The sequence below is a fragment of the Tursiops truncatus genome, chromosome 21 (assembly GCF_011762595.2).
Source record: "Tursiops truncatus isolate mTurTru1 chromosome 21, mTurTru1.mat.Y, whole genome shotgun sequence".
NCBI classification, from domain to species: domain Eukaryota; kingdom Metazoa; phylum Chordata; class Mammalia; order Artiodactyla; family Delphinidae; genus Tursiops; species Tursiops truncatus.
The window spans coordinates 19,958,287-19,981,169 of NC_047054.1; the positions used below are offsets into that span (position 1 = coordinate 19,958,287).

The window sequence follows — 22,883 nt, forward strand, 5'->3', positions numbered from 1 at the left end:
ATTTAAAATGTTTTTTTAAATGGTTTTTTAAATGTTTTTTAGTAAATTTACAGAGGAGTGCAACCATTGTCACAATCCAATTTTAAATCATTTCTGTTACCTCCAAAAGGTACCTATTCCCCATTTGCAGTCATTTCCCTTTCCTATATGCCTTCCCAGTCAATCAATTATTTATTTCCTCTATAGTGTACAAATTTGCCTTCTGGATATTTGATATAAATGGAATCACATAATACGTGGTCCTTGAGGCTCATCTATGTGGTGGCATGTGTTTCAGTAACCCCATTACTTTTATTTCTGAATACATACCACTGTACAACTTTACCACATTTTGTTTGTTCATTCACCAGTTAATAAATCTAAGGATCATTTTCAGCTTGGGGCTATCAAGAATAACACTGCTGTGAAGATCCATGTACAAATCTTTGTGTATACTCAGGCTTTCATTTCTCTTAGGTAGATATCTAGGAGTGGAATTGCTGAGTAAATTTGTGTTTATTTAAAACACTACCAAACTATTTTCTAAAGAGGCTGAAAATTTTTGCATTTCAAGGTTCTCCACAAATTTGCCAACACTTGCTCTTGTCTCTCTTTAGGGATAGTCATTCTAGTGGGTGTGAAGTGGTATCTCCTATGGCATTAATTTGCATTTTCTCGCTGACTAATATTGTTGAGCATCTTTTCAGGGGCTCATTAAACATTCTTTTTTTTTTTTTTTTTGGTGAAATGTCTGTTCAAATATGTTGTCCACGCTGAAATTGGGTCACTTGTTCCCTGACCAGGTATCAAACCCAGGCCCCCTGCATTGGGAATGCGGAGTCTTAACCGCTGGACCACCAGGGAAGTCCCTACAGGAATGTTTTTAAACATAAATTCATATCTTTAATAAATATAGGGCCATGAAATTTATCTATTTTTCCTTGAGTGAGCTTTTGTAGTTTGAGTCTTTCAAGAAATATGTCCATTTCATCCAAGTTTCCAAATTTGTAGGCATAAGTCATGTATAATATATATATTTATTAACTTTTTAGTATCTTTTGAATCTGTTGTGATGCCACTTACTCATTACTGGTATTGGTAATTTGTGTCTTCTCACTTTTTTCCTGACTAGATGTTTACCACTTTTACTGATCTTTTCTCAAACAATAAGGTTTGGTTTTATTGATATTCTCCTTTGTTTTTCTTTTTCTATTTCATTGATTTCTACTTTGATCTTTATTTTACTTTTTTGCTACTTTAGTTTGCTCTCCTTTTTCTAGTTTTCTGAGATGAAAACTGAGGTCATTGATTTTAGATTTTTCCACTTTTCTTATATAGATGCTTAGTGTTATAAATTTATACAAATTCAACTTTAGTCTTAATCCAACACATATATTTTGTTTTCATTTTCATTCATTTCTAAATAAATACTTTCTATTTTGGTTTCTTCTTTGGCTGATGGTTCAAAACTGTACTGTTTAGTTTTTGTGTGTGTGTGTGTGTGTGTGGTACGCGGGCCTCTCACTGTTGTGGCCTCTCCCGTTGCGGAGCCCAGGCTCCGGACGCGCAGGCTTCAGCAGCCATGGCTCATGGGCTCAGCCGCTCTGCGGCACGTGGGATCTTCCTGGACCGGGTCACAAACCTGTGTCCTGTGCATCGGCAGGCGGACTCTCAACCACTGTGCCACCAGGGAAGCCCCATGTACTGTTTAGTTTTTTAAATATTTGCTGATTTTTTGGTCTGCTTATCATAGTTATTATTGGGAGATGGGGCTTGAAATTTCTGACTGTAATTTGGGGTTTGTTTCAGTTTTATAAATTTTTCCTTTGTATATTTTGTAGCTCTGTCATTAAGTGTATAAACTTTTGGTATTCTTTTTGCCCCTTAGATGAACTGACCTTTTTATCACTATAAAATGAACTTTTTCATCCTTGGTAATATGATTTGCACTAAAATTTATTTTATTTAATATTGAAACAGTCACTCCTGTTTTCATTTGACTAGAGTGATGTGGCATATCTTTTTCCATCTTTTTAGTTTTAACTTATTTGTGTCTTTTTACTTAAAGTGGATTCGTTGTAGGTAAGGTCTTGCTTTTTATCCAATCTGCAAGTCTTTACTTTGACCAGAGTGTTTAAATTATTTATGTCCAATTGATGTGGTTTACTTTAAGTCTATCATCATGCTATTTGTTTTCCACGTATTGCCTTCTTTGTTTCCTTTTTATTTCTTTTCGGTCTTCTTTTGGATTAGCTGAGTATTTCATGTGATGCTATTGGTCTCCTTATTGGCTTATTTGTTTTATTATTTTTCTGGTTGCTTTAGTGCTTATAATATACATCTTTAACTTAAAACAGTCTGCCTTCAAGTGATAACATGCCTCTTCAATAGGACCTTAGAATAGTTTAATTTCATTTCTCCCCTCCCAGTTTTTAGGATAGTATAGTCACAGATTTTAGGTACACAAGTTATAAATTCCACAATACATTGTCATTATTTTTGTTTAAATAGTTAATTATCTTTTAAACAGTTTAAATAATTAGAAAATTATACTTACCAAACCAATATAGTTACCATTACCCTTTTTCCTTCTGTATAGATCCCTATTTCCATCTGAAATTATCTTCCTTCTAAGAACTTCCTTTAACATTTCCTAGAGTGCAGATTGCTGATAATAAATTCTTCAATGTTTTACATCTTTTTTTCCCCCTTTTTTTGAAAAATATTTTCACTAGGTATAGAATTTTAGGTTGTTCTTCTTTTGGCGGGGGCAGGGGACAAGGGTTCTTTAAAGACGTCCATGTCCATCTTACCCCTTGCATTATTCCCAGTAAGTATCTGCTGCCCTTCTTATCTTTGATACTCTGTGTATAAAAAGTGTCTTTTACTTATGATTACTTTTATAATTTGCACTCCATCACTTGTTTTGAGCAGTTTGACTATGGTTTTATTTGGCATCATATTCTTAGTATTTTTGTGCTTAGGATTTGTTGAGATATGGGTTTATAGTTTTCATCACATTCGGAAATGTTCTGTCCATTATATCTTCAAGTATTTTCCTATCCTCAGTCCTCCTTCTGTTCTTCTTCAGGGTATCCAATTACAAGTATATAAACTCACAGGAAGTTATTTTAAATAGCACTGATGTTATTTTCATTTTTAAAAAAATCCATTTTCTCTTTATGTTTTATTATGGATCAGGCTCACTTTTCTTTTGCAACATCTAATGTACTGCTAATCCCACTTAGTGTATTTTTCATTTCATTGTAGTTTTCATCACCAGAAGTTTTATTGGGGTCTTTTTTTAATCTGTGTCTCTAACTTTGGGGCATACAATTATAATAACTGCTTTATTGTCCCTTTCTGCTAATTTAAACATTTTTTTCAATTCTAAGCCACATTTTATTAGTAATTATCCTCATTATGGGCCATGTTTTTCTGCTTCTTTTCATGCCTAGTAATCTTTCAGGGTTTGATGTGAGGCATGGTACATTTTTTTTCTTTTGGTGCTGGTTATTTTTTGATAAATAGTCTCAAACTTTGTCCTGGATGTAGTTAAGTTAATTGAAAACAGATTTTTCCCTTCAGCGTTCTGCACTTGATGTTTCTTTGACAGACCTCTGGCTTTGCTAGGTCTAGGGCTAATTATTTCCTATTATGACTGAAGATTTTCCTGAGTCCTCTAACCATGTCCCATGAATTATGATGTTTGTTTTATTTTGCTTGTTTTTTGATTTTGTTATGTTCAAATCTGGCAGGTACTATTCCGAGGACTCTGTGAATGCCAGTCACTATTCCCTCTATTTCCTTCCCTGACCTGGGGTAGTTGTCTCACATACTTACACTAATATGTAATCTGCTGATTATTTAAGGGCAATCCTCTGCAGATATCTGGAGTTCCTTTCTCTCCGCATCTCTGTTCTCTTTGGTACTCTGTCCTAAAAACTACCTGTCGGGGCTTCGCTGGTGGCGCAGTGGTTGAGAGTCTGCCTGCCGATGCAGGGGATGCAGGCTCATGCCCCAGTCCGGGAGGATCCCACATGCCGCTGAGCGGCTGGATCCGTGGGCCATGGCCGCTGAGCCTGCACATCCGGAGCCTGTGCTCCGCAACGGGAGAGGCCACAACAGTGAGAGGCCCGCATACAGCAAAAAAAATAAAAAATAAATAAAAATAAAACTACCTGTCATAGTTTCTGTTCCATCTCCACAATTCAGGAAGTCTGCTGGGTTCCACCTGGGTTCCCCTTCTAGGCACCACAGCCTGGGAACTCCCTTAACAGTAACTTGCAGTAATTGTGTGACTCATCTCATTTGTTTCTGTCTCTCAGGTATCACTGTCCATCATTTCCTGAGGTCCAGTGTCTTGAAAATCATAGTTTTATATATTTTGTCCTTTTTGTTGTCATTTCAGACTAGAAGGTAAATCTAATCCCAGATATTCCATCTTGGTCAGAAGCACAAAAATATACACACACACACACACACACACACACACACACACATACACACACACATACATATATGTATATAGTTTTGATCATTTTCTTATCATGCCCAGCTATGTTAACATCCTTCTGAAACCTTAGAATTCAAAAGGTAGCTGAATACGCCAGCAATGTATAACCAAAATGTGTGGCACACTTATCCTCTCTTTATATGACACTCTTATTCATTCAAACTAAGATTACACTAGACTTCTGATAGTAGTTATATTATATTGACTAATTGATTAATTTTATATCTCTTCCCTAGCAGGGGTGCTCTTACTCTGGTCACATTTTTATTTCACACCAACGATCAGCCATCACAGAAGGCCTGTAATAAAATGCAGCAATCCAGACAGATATGATTTGATCAACCCAGAGTTCAGCTTGATCACTTTCTTGTTCATCAGCATTGCATTTCCATTTATACAGTCTAAGATGATGTTTACTCCTCAAACACATGGGGCATAGTTCTCTAACAGATAAAGCACTTTTATCCCACAAATGTTGATAATTCTCCTCCCTCATATTCTGTTTTTGTGTCACTTTTCAAAGGATGTCTCTTGATGCCTACGAAAAATATAATTTATTTATCTCAAAGTTTATTTTAAAAACTATTATCTGATCCCATCATGACTTGTCAAAATCCTTTGGAATTCTGATTGTGTAGTTATTCCTCCATTTTCTGTGTTACGTGAAAATTTAATTAACATGGCACCAATGTATTCACCAAAATGATTAATAAAACATGTTATTGAACTTCCCTGGTGGCACAGTGGTTAAGAATCCACCTGCCAATGCAGGGGACACGGGTTCGAACCCTGGTCCGGGAAGATCGCACATTCCGTGGAGCAGCTAAGCCCGTGCACCACAACTACAGAACCTGTGCTCCAGAGCCCACGAGCCACAACTACTGAGCCCATGTGCCACAGCTACTGGAGCCCACGCACCTGGAGCCCACACGCCTGGAGCCTGTGCTCTGCAACAAGAGAAGCCACTGCAATGAGAAGCATGTGCACCGCAACGAAGAGTAGCCCCGGCTCACCGCAACTAGAGAAAGCCCATGCACAGCAACAAAGACCCAACACAGCCAAAAATAAATAAATAAAATAAACAAATTTATTTTAAAAAATAAAATAAAAATCCACGTTGTTGAAGATAGGAGTTTCCTTATTAAACTATAAGGAGTCGTAACTTATCAGAATAATTTCATGCAAATATAAAATAAACACATGTTGAACCAGACAAAGCTAGACAGATTTGGGTGTCTGCATTATTATATCCCTTTATTCATTTAGATTGTCATGAGTTGAAAGAATATTTAAAATTGGACTACAATTGTTATAGGAAAAGCAATGGACAAACATTGTAGAAATGTGTATTTTGTTTAAGAAAGAGAGATATAATTGTCTGTGCTTCTATTTGCTAAAAATTAAAAGAAAAATTCAAAAGGAACCACAGAAATTTTCCACTTAGGGGAAATAGCAGAAAAGGATTTCTAGGGCAGAGGTAGAAGTGAGACTTCACTGGTGTACATTATGCTTTTAACTGTTGTATCCTATAAATGCATTATCTTGTCAAAAAAGAAAACTTGATTTATGACAATAATGTAGGAGAAAAGATTTTGACAGCCTATAAGATATAGTTTTCCATGAAGAGATCTTTGAAAAAAGTACTAATTCTGCCAGTGTAACTACAATTAATATATTTAAAAAGCTATCTCAGCATATACATAACTGTGGCAAATTAAAAATATTATCATTTCTTTCAGTATATGCATACTGAAATATATATATGTATATATATACATACCCATCATATACATATATCTAATTTTTAATAGGTGAGAGTACAGTCTCTTACAGCATACATCTTAATTCTTTCAGGTTCTATTAAACTTTTTCAGGTTGCTTGCCATGATGATTTCATTTTCAAAATGAAAATTGTATTCTAAATTCAAATGTGTACTCCGTGAAGGCTATCTTCTGTTCTCCTTTATAGTAGTTTATATCTTAAATAGCTAGATATAGTGCTTGAATGACATTAAGGTAATATTGAGAAACTACTGACATCAATTTCATTCTCATCTAATTAGTGAAGATGAAAGCTCGAAAGAAAAGAAATATAGAACCAGGTAAAAGAAATAAAGTACTAAGGATAGGCTTAGATAGAATTCTGGAATAAAAGCTCAAACATCATATGCAATTTATTCATGGTAATTTACTGGTAATTTTTATTAAAGAGTGCTTGGAGGTAGCAAAGCATTTTAACATCTGAATGTGATATTACTTTTCCAAAATATACATGTTATGGGAAGAAATATTGGAGATTTAATTTTAAAAAGTGAAGAGTGTTTAACAGTATGCAAATTATGTGTTATTGGGAAAAAAATTCAGATTGGATGAGGATATTTGGTGCTAATTATCAAGGACACCGCTATCAGCAATAGATACAGCGGTGTTCTTTTCCTTCTTATTATTTATATTCCTTTAAATGCAAAAATGTACTAAAAGACAACATAGTAATTTGCTAAAGAAAAACAATAAAATTATCTATTTTCTGTTTTGACTATAAAGCACCACCCAGTTGGAATTTTCAGAGGAGATATAGCAAGTACTTTCTTATATATGTGATTTGTTTTTTAAAGTCATGAATTGTATGGCATTTTTTCAGTAAGTCATAAATATTTTGTGTTAACAAAATACTGTGTTTTCAAAGTACATATGACTGAAATCTAACTGGTTTCTGCTCCTGTTAGCCTTACTCTCGTTCATTTATAGGCAAAGGGATCAGTATTATTTTAGATTAACTAGTACGACTAAAATTATTAGGATGAGAAATCCTGCAGGATACAGAATCTAGGCATTAGTAGCAAAAGAATAGTAAGAAAGATGCATATAAACGTTGACTTTAGGGTTTTCCAAAGTCTGAGCAATTATCAAGATTAATTTCTGAAATAAAAGCTCTCATATGATGTTACAGATACCGTTAGTTGCTCCCTCCTCATAACTATTCTTTCCTTCTCTTTTAGTAATACAATCTCAGGTCTAAGCTGGGCATATGACTACTCAACTCAAGACTATATGTCTCCCTTACAGCTAGATGTGCCTGAGTTCTAGCCAATGAGATATAAATAAGGTGGTGTGTACAATTTTAGATGGTGTCTTTTTAAAAAATGGACCTGCCCTTTATTCTGTCTTCCTGCTCTCTAGAATGAGACTCATTAAAATGACCAGTAGCACCTATATTGGTCTCCAAGATAGAAGCATAGTTTGAGAGTGGCAGAGAAAAAAATAGAAAAGGCCTGCATTCCCAAGACCCCATATCTCCATTCTAACCATGGACCACATACCAAACATGTATCAGAAAGAGAAACAGCCTAATGAGTATTCTGATATACAGTAATATCCAGAATGAATATTTTGGAATTATAATTTCAACTCTTAGATATGCCTGCAATAAATAAGTGATGATAAAAGAATTTGCCCTACAAGTTTTTCAGATATCCTAATAATATTCCATTTAAATTCATCATCAGATTACTTACATTCTCTGAACACCAAAAAGCTATTTTCAGGGAAAGACAGGTGGAGGTATGCTGGTGAGGGAAATTTGGACTAGTATTTAAAATGTGCTGCACATGTGGCTATAAAACTTTTTTTTCTTATTGAGCTGGATAATCTGATAACAAAGAGTGCTTTGAATTGGAAAATTCCCTTGGAGTTTAAAAAAATATATTAAAGTGAAAGACAATATGTTGAAAAGAATTAAAAGCTTCATTTGGATGATAACAGCGTAGGAAGTTACTTTCGATGACTCTAAAAACACACACACTCTTTTAAATACCTATTCTGAAAGGGGGAGATGAGGCATGAAAAGAGAATACACACTGAGTAATAGATATCAGTAAATAAGAAAACTAAAAGTCCATTTTGCAAATTATTTTTAACAAATTCAAGTGATCTCTACTGAAACACAGTTAACTGCCTAAAAGCATCGGAAGTTTCCCCAAATATTTAATTAAATAAATGACTTCATCATATCCTCGCCCCAAATATTACTAGTATGTTCAAAAATTTAGCTTGGGCGGAGGGGCAGTTTAGTTATTTATAATTGTTCTTGAATATTTTGAAATATTCAGGATACCAAGAAATCTTTCCAGAGACTAAGGAAAGTAAGAATGTTATTAGAAAGATGAATGTAGGGGAAAAGTAGATCTTAGAGAGATATTGTTTATTTTATTTATCTGAAAACCCCGTTACCTTATTTAAATAACTCATTAGACAGCCGTTTTATTAAACTGGAAGAAAGCAATGGGTTAGAGACATGCTGTTTCTGAATTAACAGAAATTTTAATTTAATTTAAAAGACTCAATCTTTATTCACTACCTTTGCTTTTGTCATTCCATTTTGAAAATAAATATTTCAATGTATTTACCTCTTTCTTTGGGTTTCTGTATCAGTTAGGGGCTTGGAAGAAAAAAAAAATGGCACAGAGGAAAAAAAGTGGAAGTGGGACCTGAGATAAACCTTGAAGGTAGAGAGCTAAACGATTGGGGTAAATTGTGGCCCTATTCACTGAGGAGATTACTGAGGAAAAAATAATTTGGCAAGTGTGTGAAAATCAGGAGTTCTTATTGAGACAAACTATATTTCAGTACCTTTTAGACATCTATAAAAGGTGTTTATATAAACTTGGATTTCCAGGTAAATATTAGTGCACATGTTAGAAATCTTGGACTCAACACATACATGTTACTTAAAGCCATGATCCCGAATGAGAACCCCCAGATGCATGGAGAAGTGAGAGGAGTAAATAGAGAGGATTTCCTTCCGTTCTTTTTGGGATTTTTCTTTTGCTCTGGAGACTTTTCACACAGAATACAGTTTAAGAGGGAAGAGATATGGGGATATATGTATATGTATAACTGATTCACTTCGTTATAAATCAGAGACTAACGCACCATTGTAAAGCAATTATACTCCCATAAAAATGTTAAAAGAAAAAGAATCATTATTCTGACCTCTGAGACATGTAAATGTTTAGAGAATAGGAAGAAAAGAAGAAAGCAAGGCTATAGCCTGGAAAAGTATGACTAGGGAGCTAGTAAAAATGCCAAGAGTGTGGTTTCTCAAGTCTAATGAAAAAAGCTTTTAAGGAAAAACGTGTTGAATGAGTCAGATGCTACCGAGAGATCCTGTAAGATGAGGTCTATGGCTATTAAATTTTGAAAAATGTTTATTCCAGATCGTGATAAGACCAATTAGAGTGGAGTAGAGAGAATGAAATCCTGATGTGATTGACCATTTGAAGTGGAAAATGTTTGTAGTCCGGATGTGTAACTAAACTATTGATTAGATATTATAGATTGAAATGAAACTTAAATGTTATAAAGCCTCATTAAAAAGAAAATTACTTCCTCTTAGTATTAGTTCGTACATGTACACTGATAAAGTTGTTGTTGCCATACAGCCATTAGGGTGGGATACTCTATTTTAGAAAGTACTAAATCTCATTGTGCTCTAATGAATTTTCCGGTAGTTTCAAGTTAGAAATATACTTTTATTAAGCACATGTTGCTCTGGTAGTATCATCAAGTAAACTGATCCAAAATCACAAGAGATTACGCACACATAGGGGAAATTGTAATCTACAGCACTTCTCTTCAAAAACATTTTCTTTTTAAAATATGTGGTTTTAGTTTAAAAAGCTATGCTATTTAAAGCTGCTATTTAAAGTTGTACCTGTGAGGATGTGTACATGATTGTGATGCCTCTAATGAGGAAGTAACACTGATAAACCTGATCAAACAGTCAATATAGATTTTGGTTTATCAGCCTTGTATAATTGTTTAGCAATTCTAATATACTATAATCTCCTTGGGTACAAAACGCTTTTCTTCTTTATTTTCACATACTCAGCGTTAACCTAGTTTGTGAAATATAGTGAATATTTAATAAATACTTTAAAATTATTGATAATTAATACTTTGGATCATATAAGACTGAAAAAAACATGGTTTAAATACCACTTCAACGTAAATGAATGCTTCTTAGTGTGTAATTTGTGTCCAGGACAAGGGCGTATAATATAGAAGTGTTATTGCAAGAAGGATTTATCATCTACTGATACAACAGCACAGACAACCTGTAGACTTTGGACTATACAAAACTAAACTTGGTTCCAAAACCTGGAATCAAGACTCATTCTTGACTATCTAAGCAGTATGTTAAATTCTTAATCATTTAATTATTTTTCAGTAGATTCTTTGTTATTCTTTAAATAAATTCTTATTATTTGAAAATGATGAGTTTTATCTAATTCTGTTATACATAATATCATTTACCTTTTATTATCTAAAATAAAATTGATATTTATATATTGACCTTGCATTCAGAGACTTTGATACATTGATTTCCTAATTCTAAGAATATCTTTGTGGATTCTTTGGATTTTCTACATATAGAATTATGTCATCAGTGAATAATCTAGTTTTGTTTCTACCTTTACAATTCTTATAAATTATCAAACCATTTTCTAGTTGTATTCCACTGGCTATGATATCTAGAACGAATATAACTGTTGAATATAACTGTTAATAGTAGGTATCCTTTTCTACTTCCTTATGTTACAAGGAAAGCTTTCAATACATCATTATTAAGTGTCAGGGGTTTAATATGTTTTTATGGATCCCTTTATCAGGAAAGGATACAAAGTTTGGTAAATGGTTTTCTTATGAACAATGTTGAATTATGTCAAAAAATTTTTATACCTCTATGAGCTAATCCTGTCTTTTCTCTTTAAAACTTCAAAGATAGTTAAATACATTTACTGAGTGTCAGATATAAACCACTCTTACATGCCTGGAGTAAACATGGTGGGCTAATGCGTTACTTAGGCTTTTTGATTTTTTGTTTATGAGTATAATTATACTGTAATTTTTACTCAGTGTGCTATCTCTGTAAGGTTTTCGTGTCAGAATTATGCTAGCTTCATGAAATCAGTTGGGGAGTGTTTCGTATTATTCTGTTCTCATTAAGAGTTGTAATTTGTATTCAAGTTAATTCTTTCCTGAATAGCACAGACTAGGATTTCTGTGTGTGTGTGTGTGCATGTCTGTATGTGTATATATGTAAAGATTTTAAACTATTTATGTAATTTCTGTACTGTGTTGTACTATATTATAACGGGAGTGCTCAGGTTTTCTGTTTATTCCTAAGTCAATATGGTAAGTAATATTTTGTAGGCATTTTTTCAAGTCAAACAGATTTTCAAATTTATTGATACAATGTTGCTATAAAATATTTGTACCATTTGAACGTCTATAATATCTGTAGTAATGTCCCTTTTTATTACTGATATGTATTGTTATATTTAAATATTTTATTAATTAATTTCACCATAAATTGGTCTATTTTATTAGTTGTAATAAATCTACTTTTGACCTCATTGATCTAATGTATTATAGATTTGTACTCTATTTCATTAATATCTGCCCTTCATTATTTGTTTCCATCTACATTTTGAGGATTTTTGTTGTTGTTTTATTGCTGTTGTTTTCTACTACTCAGCATAGGGGGATGTTTGATCATTAATTTTTAGCATCTCTTCTCTTCCAATATAGCTATGTGAGGCTAGACATTTTGTTGTAAGTACTGATTTAGTGTATTTTACAAGTGTTGATAATAATATTGTAATCATTGTTTAGTTTGGAACACTTTCTAATTTCAACTATTATTAGAATTTTGCCCAGTGCTTATTTTAATGTGTGTTTTAAGATTTCTAAACATATGGGGATATATCAGTTAACTTTTGTTATTTAAGATTGATTGCAATGTGGTCAGATAAAAATCTCTATAATTTTCATGCTGTAATCTGTTAAGATTTGCATTAAGTCAGAGTAATGATACACTTTTTAAGGTATTTAATAGAGTAGGTTGAGATAAAATAGTCAAATAAAATATTCAATTATTCCCCAATATATATAAGTCATTTTGCTGAAAACTTTATACTTATATAATGTAGTAGACAATTATATTCCAATAAAATGGAAAAAATATTCAATTGAAAAGGAGCACTTTAAAGTATTTATTTTATTTATATATGCATATATATATTTGGGTTTTTTTTTTTTTTTTTGGCCACACTGTGCGTCACGTGAGATCTTAGTTCCCTGCCCAGGGAACAAAACCATGCCCCCTGCATTGGAAGTACAGAGTCTTAATCACTGGACCACCAGGGAAGTCCCTAAAGTATTTAGATTAAGGATTCAATGCACGACCAATATGCCAACATTGATAAAAATGTTTTAATTGTCCCATTATTTTTTTTTTTTTTTTGCTGTGTTACTGAGAAAAGATTTTATAATCTGTCAAGAATCTGCAATTGGCTAGTTTTTCTTGTAGTTTTGTCAAATGTTGCTTTGTTTTGACATCATGTTTCTACATCTATAATAATTTAAATTGCTAAATATTCATGGTGAATCAATTTTTTGTCGTTATGAAGTAACATTTGATATATTATTAATGTTTTTAATTTAGAGGTACAGAGCATATTTTTTTCCTTTTAATTAAAGACTGATGAATTTTTTGTGGGGAAATTCAGTGATACTTAAAAGGTGAAACATTCCCAGAATTTCTGTTTAATAAAGATGAACATGACGGAAAGGAGAATACATAGAAACTTAAAGAAGAAAATAAAGAGTAAAAGAATTCAGCTAAAGGAAACCCAATTCAAAATTTATGAACTCTTCAAAATGAGTGGGGTCAGTGAGTAATTTATTGATTTCTAAAATTGGAAACTTCAGAGCTTGATTCATTCGTTTCTGACTGGATCTGACTATTTAAGCAGTAGTTTCAGGAATGTCTCTCTGTCCTTCTCTTTCTCTTCTTTTTTTTCTCCCTTTCACTGATTGGCTGATTTCTCAGGCAGACTTTCTCCATGTTGGAAGTACAGCTAAAAGCTTCAAGTTTATATCATGCTCAGTGTCTGATCTCAAAGAAGAATGTGCCTCTTTTTTAAAACTTAGAGCAAAAATCAGGAGAGCATTTGAGTCATGTGCTTGTGTATGGATTAACTGCTTTGGTCTGAGAGAATAAAATCCTATGAGAACTGAACCACTTCTAGAGAAAGAGCTGGCCTCCCATGCCCCCATGGGGAGTATATTGTCAGGAAGGAGTCTGTGGAGCAATGGCATAAAAAAGATGTTTACTCCAACAGCAATCAGGGAATTGTAAATTTAAACCATAGTGGCATACCTTTTAACATGCAGATTGGTAAAAATTAAAGTCTTTTAACGTTCAGTGTTTGCAATGATGTGGAGTTACAGGAACACTCATACTTTCTCCGTAGGAATGTAAATCAATACAACCAGTTTGGAAAGCAACTTTTTATTATTTAGTAAAATTAAAGTACACACTCTGCTGTCCAGCCATCCCACACCCAAGTAAAAGCCCTAGAACGCGTTTGCCCAAGTGTAGAAGGATCCTTACACAAAAACATTTATAGCATAATTGTTACAGATTCTGATATCCTAGAAACAACCTAAAAGATTTTCAATGGAAAATGGATCACTAATTTGTGGTATATCCGTACGATAGAATATCACAGTGAAGGTGAATAAACCAGAGCTACAATTTAACAAAATAAATCTAGTCACTGAAAAATACAAATAATATAAAATGGTGTGTCTGTGCATGTGTGTGTGTATCTTGTGCAAAACATGCAAAAATAAGAAAAAGGTTTGATGGATACATACATAAGTAGTAAGGTTATAAAATGGGAGTGATGAAGACTCATTTGGGGACATTGCTGACATCTGGAGCTCCCTGAGGATGAAGGGACATGTGATTAAGGAAAGGTTACACTGAAAGGTTCACCTATTTTGGAAATAGTAGATATGTATTCAGTGGGGTGGTGGGTAACATTATTTATATAATTATTATATGCATAAGTTTTTCATAACTTTTTAGAAAAGGATGACGGTGAGCAATAGTGTGTGATCGCAGGGATAGTATAGATGGGCAAGGAAGTGATACACAAGGCTCAAAAGAACAAATGGTGGAGAGTCATGGAATTCATTTCAACTTAAAAACACACTTAAATTGAGGAATATTGTGCACAGGCATCGGTCTAGACACAGGACTGTAGGGGGTCCCAGGTAGGGCTACAAAGGTGAATATAGCCTCAGAGTTAATATAACTACCTTATTTGCTGATGGAAGAATGGCTGCTCCTCCAGTTCCAAAACAGAAGGCAGTTCCTGAGGGTAGGGGGAAAGAAACAAAGACTGATCTCTGGCAAGATGCCATGAGGATTGCAGATCCCCAAGGCTCAATAGCCCTTCTTCTGAGACAAGCTTCCCAGCCTGGCCCTGGTGACCTTCCCTTTCTTCTGCTGCTGCTTCTCCTCTTGTCCCCCGTACACTCAGAGTGCACTTTCCACGTGCAAGATTTTAATGACACACATCGTGTAAAATAAAATAAACCTCAGGCTTATTTACACTCATATTTCATGAAAGCAGCTTACTTTGTTTCAAACTTGGTTTGTTTTTTTTCCTGACCCATGATAATTCTAAATCAGCAATTTCAGAACACTGAATTTAGTTGACTGTATTGAATCTTGTTTTTGTTTTTCTTGTGGGAATTTCTAATCTTTTAATAATGCTCTTCTTTAAGACCTTGAAAATATTGACAGACATACAAAATTAGAGTTATATAGGAAGAAAGGATTCACCCTGCTATGCTTGAGGAAAACACACCAGACATATCCATTTTGATCTTTGCCTTGTTTTCTTTTTATTGAAGAAAACTTTCCAGTTCATGTCTTCGACTGATTTAACATAGAAAATGCAAAGCCAGTACATAATTAACGGAGCCTCTCTACTTGTCTGCAAAACATGCATTTGGACACTAAATATGACTGTAAGAAATGTGAACCTTCCAAAAAGGGCAGTGGAGCCATCTCTGAGGGAAATAAGAAATTAACATTGTTGTTGTTTTGTTTGCTTTTAAAGAATCTATACAGAACATTAAATGGACTAGAGAAAATATTAGGATATGTATTGAACACTTCAATCCTTTTAAAAAACCTATTATTTTGCTTACATATTTTCTTTTTTTCCTGCCAGTTCTCTTTTCTTGTTCTTTTTTAAGTATAGCTAATTTACAATATTATGTTAGTTTCAGGTGTACAGCATAGTGTTTCAGTATTTTTACAGATTATAGTTTATTGAAAGTTGTTACAAGATAATGACTATGATTCCCTGTGCTGTACAATAATATATCCTTGTTGCATGTCTATTTTATACATAGTAGTTTGTATCTCTTAATCCCATATGTCGATCTTGCCCCATTTCCCTCTCCACTCTGGTAACCACTAGTTTGCTTTCTATATCTGTGAGTCTGTTTCTGTTTTGCTACATACATTCCTTTGTTTTATTTTTTAGATTCCACATATAAGTGATATTATACAGTATTTGTCTTTCTCTGTCTGACTTATTTCACTAAGCATAATATTTCCTAGGTCCATTCACACTGTTGCAAATGGCAGAATTTCATTATTTTTTATGGCTGAGTAATATCCCACATCTTCTTTGTCCAGTCGTCCATTGATGGACACTTAAGTTGTTCCATAATGTTTTGGCAATTGTAAGTAATGCTGCTATGAACCTTGGGGTGCATGTATCTTTTCGAATTAGTGTTTTTGGTGTTTTGGGATATATACCCAGTAGTGGAATTGCTTGGTCATATGGCAGTCCTAGTTTTAGTTTTTTGAGAAACCTCCATACTGTCTTCCACAGTGGCTGCACCAGTTTACATTCCCACCAACAGTATACAGATGGCCAACAGGCACATGAAAATACGCTCAGCATCGCCAGAGTGTTTGCCTGGCTCGGTCTGGGGCACACGCGGAGGTGGTCATGGGAAACCCAACAGCTCCAGAGCAGTCCTCTCTCTGCCCTCTCAGTCCTGCCTCGAGAGCGAGCCAGTGAGCACACTCCTCACCATCAGAGTCCATCCTTCCCACAGCCCTCCTGCCTGTCCCAGAGGTCCTCCAACCAGCCAAGGCAGCTGGTCTTCCCCACATAGGACCCCAGGACCCAGGCACCCAGTCTGTGGCTCTCACCTCTCACTCCCCAGTGTGCTCACCTTTGTATTCTCCCTTTCCTCTGAGTCTCCTCCCGGGGAGCACAGGTCCCAAACTGATCGCTTTTCTTCCCTTCCTGCGCAATTATGTGTGGACCTTTCTCACAGCCTTGGTTGTAAAGGAGTCCTTCTGCCAGTTTCCAGTTAGTTTTCAATGAGAAATTTTCCACATGTAGATGTATTTTTGATATGTTAGCGGGGGGAGATGAACTCCACATCCTCTTACTCTGCCGTCTGGATCCATCTCCCTCTTTTCTTGCTCTATACCAAATCGTTCTTTGATTTTTGAAGTTGCTGACATGAACTTCTCAGAGATATTCTGAAAGAAGCCCTTAGTCTTGATACTTCAGTTAGCAATTTGGTGTTTAAGATGACTAATAAAATACAGAGCTTCCAGGATAACTTGTCTCCCATGATCTATTTGCTAAGGAATCAGAGCTCTTTACCCAGAGACATTCAGACATATTGCTTTCCTGCAACTCTGGAGGCATCTTTCATTGAGATAAGGTTAAACTGGACATCACTGCCCCTCTGAACAACTGGCTTCTAAGGTGATCTAGCCTAGAGAATATGAGATGCTAACTTGAAACCTGAAACACAGCATAAGACAACACAAAGCACGTTAGGATATAATAAATTCAGTTCCATATATATAGCCTAATATATTTATTTTAAACATAAATATTCACAACAATGCAATATATGTCCAATTACATATATTAAGTGCTTTCCATTTGCAGAAAGGTAATATACAGAAGCACAATACATTCAAAATTATTTTCTGACTTAAAATATTTACTTATTATCAATGCACTGCTAATTGCTTGCAATTTTGCCTTCTGTACTTATACTAATATGTTGAATAGAGTGTAGTCTGCTGTGTTAATTTATATATCTATTTTTCAATTGGATGAGTCTTTATCCATTTATTTATGGCCTAGATGCATCTCTTCTATTCCAGGTGCATAAATGTTTTCTAATCTGCTTATTTTCTTTTGCTTATTTAAATGCAATGAATTAAGATTTCAGCTTACTTTGCCACATCCAGACACTTAACTTATATTTCTAATAGTTTCTGTGACTTATAATATAGCATTTTTATGTTAATAAATTGTCTCCCATATAACAACATTAAGTATTATGCCAAGAAAAGTCTTGCTGCTGTGTGTGTGTATATAGTGTGTATGTATGTATGTATCTATAAGCACAGAGATCTGTATACTTCAATGTCATTAAAGTCAGAGATATATTTTGTGGATCAATTCACCCAATAATTAAATATATTTGAAGGAAGCAAGGTAGTGTACATGTTAAGTTTTACATGTATAGTATCTGTAATATCTTTTTGGCAGTTCATATTTAAGGTAGGCCTCAGTTCCCTGAAGATAGATTGAAACACAGAAGCCTCAAAACTCAGAAATCACTTTTATCAACACATGTGGCCTCAAACATGGCTTTTTGAACATCATCCATTTGAGTTATTATGGTTCAAAGATTAAAAGCTCAATACAGGAAAGTTAGGCCATGATGAGAAGAAAACAAAATCAGCTGAACACAGGCTGCTGAAATAATGTTTGCAAGATCAAATGCAATGACTGTGACCAGGAATGATAGGTCTTCCATGGTTTCTCCAATATTACCATTAAATCCCAGAAGGAAAGTTATTTGCTTAAAAAAACAGACTTTAAAATACAATTGATGCTGTTTTGAACTTGATAGCTTGCATGGTTAACACCAGTTTTTAAGTATTTAGCATTGTTCTTATTGGAGGTTTTCACATTTTCTTTGTGGACCTGAAAACATATATGTAGTTTCAGAATATAAGAAAAATTTCTTGTTTTCAGAGAAATTATCCCATATATTACCAGTTTGGAATAATGTCATCCTCTTATTAAGTACTCCTCAGGAGCTATGATGATGGGGAAGTGTAAGTTACTAAAGTGTAACTACTAAAACCCATGGACTAGGGTTGAGAGTAGGGCTGAGGTGGGGTTGAGGACTAAGGAAATGGGAAGAAAGTTAAGTCTTGCACTCATTCACCTCTACAACATTCTCCTACTAAAAGCCTACTAGAAACTAGACACAGTTTTAAATTTAGAGGGCGTTTTGGAATACAAATATAATCTCCTGTTTTGAATTCCTGGGGGTCATATAGCTAACAAAAAATGGTAGTACATTGTCTTACTCCATTTGGATTGCTGTAACAAAATACCATAGACTGGGTGGCTGAAAAACAGATTTTTATTTCTCACAGTTGTGGAGGCTGGAAGTCCAAGATCAAGGTGTCAGCAAATCCAGTGTCTGGTGAGAGGCTGCTTCCTGGCTTACAGACAGCCAGCTTCTCCCTGTGTCCTCACTCCATAGACTGCATAGAGAGAGAAAGCAAACTTATTTGTGTCTTTTTATAAGGGCACCAATCCCATTCAGGAGGGCTCCATTCTCATGACCTAATTACCTTCCAAAGACCCCATATCCTAACACCATCACATTATGAATTAGGATTTCAACATATGAATTTAGGGCATACACAAATATTCAGTCCATAGCATATGTAAAGAGAAATGAAAAGAAATATGCACAAAGGGTGCTATGCCCAGGTCCCTGAGTGGACCACATTGTACTTGCCAGGAGCTTCTGATGTAGATAGCAGCAGAGGGATGTTCCAGATCTTAACAGGAGGGGAAGACACAGATCCATATGCCAAATGCATTACGCCAGAAGGAAGAAATCAGTGTTATGGAAATAGCAGTTGCTCAGCCCCTGACCCGTTTGATCTTCTTGCTGAAGCCCTGCTCACTCTCAAATTAATTATGTTTTCCACATATGGGAGCTGGCTTTGTGGATTGTGGATGAATCAATGTGCAAAATTGTCCAATAAATTGAAAATAGATTTCAATTGCATGATGTAATTGCATTTCTTTAAAATATTTTAATAAAGAAAATTATTGATTAGAAGATACATTGGAGAACACTAAATATATATGTTATGTATGTATATATAGATATACATTTGCGATATTGAATCTAAAATGGATTCACATTCAGTAGTAATAAAGAGTGAACAAATTGCAGTATTAAATGTATGAAGTGTAGAGTAACTAAAGGTTCACAACTGAATAATGCTTTATAAGTACCTTGTGATGTAGCAAGTGTGGGCACTATTGTCTACTTGCAGAGAGAAAACACGAGAATCCTTCAGTCCACAAGTCCTTATTAAGCATCCAGCACATGCCAGGTAAAATGCCAAGTCTTCAGGCTGCCACCAAGAACAAAGCAGACATTGTCTCCCTTGTGTATATGCAGAGATTTTCTAACTGGCTAAACCCACACAGACCTTGTCAGGACTATGTCAGGATTTAGAGGTCAGATGTGTACCCAACCAACCTAGCCCAGCAATACCTTACCAAATTAGATAGCCTCCTGAAAAGGATGGTAATTTTAAAATATTAATTTAGGTATAAAACATACTGTAGAGATTAAATAATGTATATATTTCTCTTCTTTTTTTAAAAAAATACATGTTAATGGTTTCCTGGATACCAGATTCATTTTTAAACCTTTCCTCTGACCATAGGAGCTGATGCTGTGGAAGCTCAGTGTAAAAGATTTGAAGTGAGAGCAAGTGAAGATGGCAGGGTGCTGTTTTCTGCAGATGAAGATGGGATTACCATTGGGGCTGAAAAGCTGAAAGTTACAGGTACTGTAGATGGAGGTCTTGGAACATTGTTTACTTCTTGAAAGAATACGCAACTGAACGAGAAACTACTTTTTTATATCTATGGTCCCCATGCCTGAAATTGAGTCTTGCATAATATCATGATATCACGTCATTTGATTTTCCAGTAGTCATAAACAGAAAGCTCTGGTCGTGGTTGCAGAAGACACTATAAATATTAGCCTTAACGATATAAAAGCAAAGCTGCACGTCTCAGGCAGGGTTAGGTGGAGGAAACTGAGTGTGGATGGTGGAAGAAAAGGTGGGGTGCAAACAGTGATTAAAGATTACTCAAGGTGATAGATAAATACAATTTAGAGGTGTTACTCAACAGTAAAAGATATGCAAAAGAAGAACTAAAACATCAACTTTAGAATGAAGTAAGGGGAAGGTTTTAAGTAAATTAAATTCCTGTTCTTTAGGGCTCATAATTATCTTCAAAAGTATATAAATCAAGAAATAGCGCTAATCACCTATTACTGAGACATTATTAAAGTCATTATTCTAATATTAGGGCCATTAGTGTCAACCACCAACTGAAATGAAAAAGCAACAACAAGAACAAAATAACAGAAAGTTAAAAGCACGATTGGGAATGGGGAAGAATTTTATTAATACTATTTTAAGCATTTTGAGTACAATCGCTTTTGAATAATTTGATTTACAACCACAACACATATTATTTTGATAAAATGTTTTTAAAAGACAAAGAGGCCTATATTAAAAAAATTAAATATGTTTGGCTTAGTGTTTCCCAAATTTGAGTTTGGGGACAGTTCATGGGATATCTATCATATCTAGGTAGAACAGCGCCTGTGGGCCATGTGAGAGCAGTTTGCATGGTAAATGACCTCAGCTCTTGGGCTGTTTGGGTTAAATTCTGCCTCCACCATTCAATAATTTGAGTAAATCTATGCCGTCTGTTTTCCTTCATCTAAATGATTGAAATGATCGTGCGCACATGCCTGTGTGTGCATGTGTGTTTTTAGAATGTTTTGGGCACGTAATGAAGACATTGTAAAGGTTAGCTTTTTGTTTTTATTAATAAAGATAATATTGATATTGCCAATATCCCAGACACCAGGGTCTGCGTGGATTTCAAGAAAGATACACTATTAATTAGCAATGAAATTCAACAAAGATTGTAGAATGGGGATCTTCACTGGGCATCTCTGGTCTGGCTCACAATCTACCACCACCATCCTTATTGTCCCCGAGGGCCTCCTTTCTTTCTTTCGTGAGTTTTCTGATGAGTAGCTGGAGCCTGCACCATTGGGTTAGTGCTTGGGCTGGTTCCCAGGACTGCCCATCAGCCTCATTTCTCTTTCTTTCTTAAGACTCCTTAAAAAGGTCAGGAGTAAACATGTACATGGGATAAACATTGGCCTTCCTAAGTCTTGAGTTGGCAGTCAGGGAGCCAAAAAAATTTTTTTAATTAAAAAATCATGAGGAGAGCTTCCCTGGTCGTGCAGTGGTTAAGAATCCACCTGCCAGTGCAGGGGACACAGGTTCAAGCCCTGGTCTGGGAAGATCCCACATGCCGCGGAGCAAGTAAGCCCGTGCACCACAACTACTGAGCCTGCACCCTAGAGCCCCTGAGCTACAACTACTGAGCCCGCGTGCCACAACTACGGAAGCCCGTGCACCCAGAGCCCATGCTCCGCAGCAAGAGAAGCCACCACAATGAGAAGCCTGCACACCACAACAAAGAGTAGCCCCTGCTCGCTGCAACTAGAGAAAGCCTGCGCGCAGCAACAAAGACGCAACATAGCCAAAAATAAATAAATAGATAAAATAAATTTATTTTAAAAAAATCATGAGGATTTTCCTTGGCAAAGAGCACAAACAAATCAGAAAGGACATTGACTTTAGGGCCCTTGATGCTAATGTCTGAGTTGCTAGTTGGTGAGAAAGTCAGGAACCAGAGTAAAAACGCACTCAGAGGGATTGGGCAGATGTGATTTTAATATTTAACAATCTTTAAACCTTGGTAGTGCCTGCAGTTATCAGCTTTGATACCAAAATAATCCTCATAGCTTTTAGGATATTACACACGTAACCAAAAATTATTTCATCCATTTCAGATATTTGCATTGGGTACTTCGTATTCATAAGTGAAGGGTAGTTCTGGAGCTCTTGACGGCTTTTATGATCTCATGGAATTCTAACTTTCTCTGATCTTTATATTACCTTGATTTTTCTCATAACTATTGCAGTGAAGTACTGTCTTCACAAAATTAGACCCAATAACTAGTTTTTATAATTTTTCTTGGAGGTAGATGGATACTCACATTCATTTCCTCTTTTTCTTGGTAGCCTGGTTGCCATCTTTGAATTGTTAATTGGGCTATTAAGTCAGAGGAAAAGTGTTCCGTAAAAAATCTAAGGATTTTTTGCTTTTCAGTTAACTGTCTTAGGGCAGTCATCTCTGCTGACCTATTATTCATTCTTTCTCTTTTCTCCCCTTTGTATGTGTGTGATGTATGCATGGCATATTGTATGATGTACAGATGGATAAATACATATATCTCACTCTAGCTCTGTTTTTCCATTTCTTTC

At 35.1% G+C, this 22,883-nt stretch overlaps 1 long non-coding RNA gene across 1 annotated transcript in view; it reads left to right on the forward strand.

Annotated features, from left to right (window-relative positions):
- Window positions 1-20,272, forward strand: part of LOC141277470 (uncharacterized) — an 82,936-nt gene extending 62,664 nt beyond the window's left edge. Inside the window, exon 3 of the long non-coding RNA XR_012328910.1 lies at window positions 20,184-20,272. This is a non-coding gene — a long non-coding RNA (uncharacterized lncRNA). The remainder of the gene's footprint in view (window positions 1-20,183) is intronic.
- Window positions 20,273-22,883: the final 2,611 nt, after the last annotated feature.